The following is a 5,414-nucleotide window of genomic DNA, read 5'->3' on the forward strand; positions in this document are numbered from 1 at the left end:
GGTTGAAGAGTCCTTCGAGGGATAAAAACATAGCTTTTATCCTTCGGTTAGCCTATCAAGCCTCGGTTTATCTTATTTGGAGAGAACGCAATACTCGACTTCACTTATCCATATCGAGACCAGCCTTAGTTCTGATATCTGAAATTAGAACCATTCTCAGACTTCACTTGGGTCCTCTTACGCTCAAGCAACGGATTGTTCCTCTGGCTCCTACCCTTTTAGTTACTTGGTTTGGAGTTTTCCACTAGTAGTACTTTTTAAAATGTGTAATGTCTATCTTTTATGTAGGTGTTACTCAATAAAGGAGGCACTGCTTGTATGATTCCAACTTGTAGACTAAATGGAATATAAAGATATTGTTAAAAAAAAAAAAAAAAAGTAAACAATTGTGTATAAAAAATCTTAAAGTAAACTGCAGTTGGCCACCACCTTTGGTTATAGCCATTGGTGGGAGTGGGACGTTAGAAACAATGTATTGGTTGTTACGTATTAATCTAAATCTGGTATGTTTGACGAAAAAATTAAAAAATCTCAAAGTAAACAATTTTGTGTGTTCTTTAGCCACTCTACAAGGCTAACACGAGAGATGCAAGTATAGACAAAAATCTTGAATTCGTAGTGTTTTTATAGACCTTCTCCATCACGGGTTGTTAGTAGGGTTTTTAGGGAGGTATATTGAACTTGATATTTTAGAAGATTTTGGTGTATTTTTAAATCCATTGTTATTTAATCAGTGATTTTAAGAAGTCTTTTGAAATCCTGTGTTATTGAATTTGGAATTTTTAGAAATCATCTTAAATCATTCACAATCTCTTGTTATTGAATCAATAATTTATAAATCTCACTACAAATATACTATTATTCAAAATATTACAACTTTTAAAAAAATGAGATTGTAAGTGATTTTGGGAGACTTTTTAAAACATTTTTAGTTGAAATACATGAGTAACAAAATCACACCTTTAAAGGTGATATTTTGAAAGATTTCAAAAAAAAAAAAAAAAAAAACTGAAACCAACTGCAGAAACTTCGTCTATCTCTACACNATACGTTCTCTCCTATACTCTCTCATTCTTTCTCCAAGGTGAAAGCTTGGCCTTATGCCATCATTAATGGGAGAACACCAAGGGTGTTCTAAGCCCAAAAAAATTATAAAAATAATGAATAGGGGCTTAGAACACTTTTTTTAGTTCTTAATGTAGAACTGATTTAAGCCCAGTTCTTATTTGACGTGGCTTCATGTGATTGGACGAGATTTTTTGGAAAAAAAGAAAATATTTCATTTATATAAGTAAGCAATTTAAATGTTAATTTATAAGTTTTTATAATTGTAATATGTTTAAGAATATTATATTAATTTATAAGTATACAATTGCTTTTATATAAGTAAGCAATTTAAATGTTATTTTATAAGTTTTTATAATTTGTAAAATGTTTATGAATATTATTTCACTATATCTTTATTCTAAGAACACCATAATTAGTTCTCCCATTTTTTTTATCTATGATCTTAACAACTGATCTAACATTATTTCACTATATATTTAATCTAAAAACACAAAAAAAGTTCTCCCATTAATGATGCCCTTAGAAGATGAGTGATATTGATATTGAGATCGTGAGGAATGATGTCAATCGTGTCTTGACAATGATACCAGCTTTTGGATTGGATTAATCGATTGACGAGATGTTTGGATATATATATATATATATATATATATATTTGATGATGGCACCAAAATGGATGAGAGATGTTATAAAGTTCAGCACAAGTATGAATAATGTGTCGTGTATTGTTTGTAAGTAAGCATGATAGATGTTATAAAATTCTCTAAAGTCATTAAGCTCTAATGTTGATCGGTACAGTATGTACGTCTCCAACATCCCTTATAGTTTTGATGGTGGGTTTTTTAGGTTGTGAAGAAAACATGTGTTCATGTTATTTTTTTCCTCCAAAATATCATAAAATCACCTCAAATTCAATAACCAAATCTCACCAAATCACAAGTAATAAAGTTTCAAAATTTTTAGAAATCTCTAACAAATAATCAAATCTCCTAAAGTTACACTCAAATCTCTCAAAATTCTAAAATATTAAAATATCACCAAATCTCCTAAACTATCAAGTTCAATACACCCCCTCCTTAGTGTTTAGTAGAAAAAAAAATTAGAAGAAAAGAAAAAATTGAAGGGAGCCTCTTATTTAACATCCTCAACTCGGTTTTAAGAGACGCTATGTGTCCTTATTTGGTTATGAAGGTCTTATTTTAGTATGGGAAAAATGGATTGATGGAAGTACATGAGTAGAGTGTGCTACCTGTTCGGCTATGAAGGAAGGTATTTTAGCATCTTCCTCTTTTTCGAAGGAAGGTATGTTCATGATTGAGAAAAACATAAACGCTTGCAAGATGATTTGGTTGAGAATATTTGAGCAAAATTTGGAGCAAATCAGTATTATAATTAATCATTTTCTCCTTTCATGAATTGCATTTCTATTGTAATATGTATTAATGTTTTTATTATGTTTTGAATGTTTAAAAATTAATTAAATGCAATATTTTCTTATTTTTATAAAATCTTAAATGTTTAAACATTTATACTTCTTCTATTCTATTTAAAACTTTTAAATTTCAAAAACATTTTTTTTTTGAAAAATAAGAGACCCAAATTAAGAACCTACCAATCGATGAGAAAATATTCTCTAAGGGTCATGTGTTCTTATTTTAAAAACAATACAAATTTTATTCATAAAAACTGCAAACAGTATATAACAACCCCATTGGCCTTGCTCTTAGGAAATGATTCTAGTGACTTAGTGATCAGTGCTTACATACTATTTTTTTTTTTTTGTAACGAATTGTAGGTACAAATCAATCCCACCAACTGTCTAAAACAGCAAAAAGTAGCTATAACAAGACATTTGATTCTCTATAGGAAAATAATATGTAACCACTTTACGACCCCCAAAAGAAAAAAAAAATTATTGTTGGATGTGATCGAGAGGATAGTTTGCAGCCAACTGTTCGTACAGCCCGTCTCTCGAATCCATTGCTTTCAGCTGTTTTTCTGCGATTAAAACAAACCCGTTTGATTGCTTCACTCTCTACAGCTGTGATTTGGAGTTGCAACAAGTCCTCTTCAGGCATGTGGCCGCTGTGCCAATTCGTTGCCACTGTGTATCATACCAAAAAGCAAGTTGAGCAAAGGCTATACTTTCTCCTAGTCTCTGCACCATAATATACAACCATATATTTAATTACCGTTCAAAGGGCTCCTAGGTTTGTACACGTATATATGAAGCCGGCTTTGTTTTCAAGTTAGGTAAATTGTAAGCAACTCAATACCTGGTCAGTGTGGCGCAAGAAATCATGTGATCCAATTTTTTTGGCAGACCCTATCAAAAGATTTTTATTAGTCACACACACACGCACTCATCCTGTCATCCAAGTGTATTTTTACCTCTGGCTCTAGATGGGCTGCTGCATTTAAGAATCGTCGACCCTGTCCCTATCGAAACCATTCAAGAATCGTCAATTAAGATTATACTGTACCGTTCTAGTAAATCACCCACAGTGACTAAACTTACAGATCAAGAAACAAATAAATTAACAGAGAAAATCCTAATTAACACCATATCAAAAAGAATCAGCGACCAAGGAACAAGAGAACTGCTGAGTTTATTAATTAATATTTACGCTCGCTCAATGTATTTCTTACAATACTTGAGAATCCAATACAATTTTGACATGTGTCTATATCGTAACTGCTATTTTATCTTTCCAAAGATACAATCTTGTTCTTTACACGTATCCTCCTCCACCAGACACGTGCGAAACACACCCATCCTCCTCTTCTTAACCGGAACAATAACAACGTGATTCAAAACCGGTTCAATCCCGAGCTTCAACTCTAGCTCTACCGGATACTTAACCGTCTCTTTCCCATTGCTTTCAGACTGGTGGCTCAACGACGACGACTCGTGATCTGTAGTAGATTTCTCCTTCTGCTTTGGTTTAGCTCGTCGGGTCTTACATCGTTTGCGATGATGGCTCGAGCCATTTGCGGCGGATTTCGCTTCCTTGGAGGAGATATGACGAATGTCGTAGGCTTGTATCGGCGGACCTTGACCGTTCGCCGCCGTATCCGTAACGATCGGCGTGATGGCTTCCAGACCACAGTAAACCAACCGAACCGTAGATCGGATTCACGATTCTCCCACAAGCTTCGTGCAACAATGATCGGAAGATGGCTGCAACAAAGTTATAAATTACTCAAAACGGTGTCATTGCGTCATTTCACTAAATGTTTTTTTGTAAAAAGATTTCACTAAATGTTGAATAAGATGATGATAGAGAAATTGAGAATCATATACAACTAACCAGGACGAAGATGGTTAGAACTTAGCGAGAAACACGGTTGCGTTGGCCTGAGATTCAGGTGATTCGATCCATGCCAAAGATGATCTTATACTGCAATTCTCACTACACCCTTTTCTCAAAACTCTGCATCCATTACAACTCAACCTCATATCTTGATTTCTTTCAGTTGACTTCAAGACCTTAAGGATAAATGTGTTTAGTAATTAATAATGGAAACTGAGTATTTAGTTTTATATATTTAAATCAAAAGAAACTCACTCTTATCCTTCAGAGAGAGAAGGAGATTTCCGAATAACCGGAATCTTCTTCCGGTTTTTTTTTGTTTTTTCGGCTATTCCGATTTCTATATATATGAATCGGATCTCTTTTCCGCTTTAGGCGGATTTAACTATCTTCCATCTTAGCTAGGTTCATTTTAAGTTAAGATTGGATATAGGTTTTTTTTTGTTTTGTCCTCTTTCTACAAGGTTTTAAGAGCAAATCCCGCATGCTTGTGATTGGACTAATCATCGACTGTGTTCTTCCTCTAAAGACTAAGTAATTTCTTCGCCGCTAATTGCCGATCTGGCTTGAAGAAGACCTCATGGTCTAAAGGCGGAGCTTTAGCTTGGAGATAGGATGAAGTCGAAATCAGGTGATTCAACTAAAAGCAGCGGATGAATCTGTGGAGAGATGGTTTCAAAGACATATGACTACAAGCTTCATCTAATATGAAGAATTCGACGCCGGCGTTTAGCTTCAGTATTTGGTACAGATCTCATTGGCGAGAAGAAGCAAGAAGAATCCAGAACACACGTGTCAACAAAAGCTTAACGGTGACGCTTCGTAACAAGATACATGGTTAAGGGAAGAACAAGTGTCTATGCCCCTTATGGGTTATTCACTTTTATTCTAGCTTTTGTTTATGTGTTTGGATTAACTTAAAATTGGGCTTAATTTAGATTGTATCATGCTTTGTAAGTTTTATGCCCATTTTAATTGGGCTTTTAATTGAGAGAAAGGAATGGCTGACAAAAAAAAAAAAAAAAAAAAAAA

The sequence above is a fragment of the Camelina sativa genome, chromosome 13, assembly GCF_000633955.1.
Source record: "Camelina sativa cultivar DH55 chromosome 13, Cs, whole genome shotgun sequence".
NCBI lineage: Eukaryota > Viridiplantae > Streptophyta > Magnoliopsida > Brassicales > Brassicaceae > Camelina > Camelina sativa.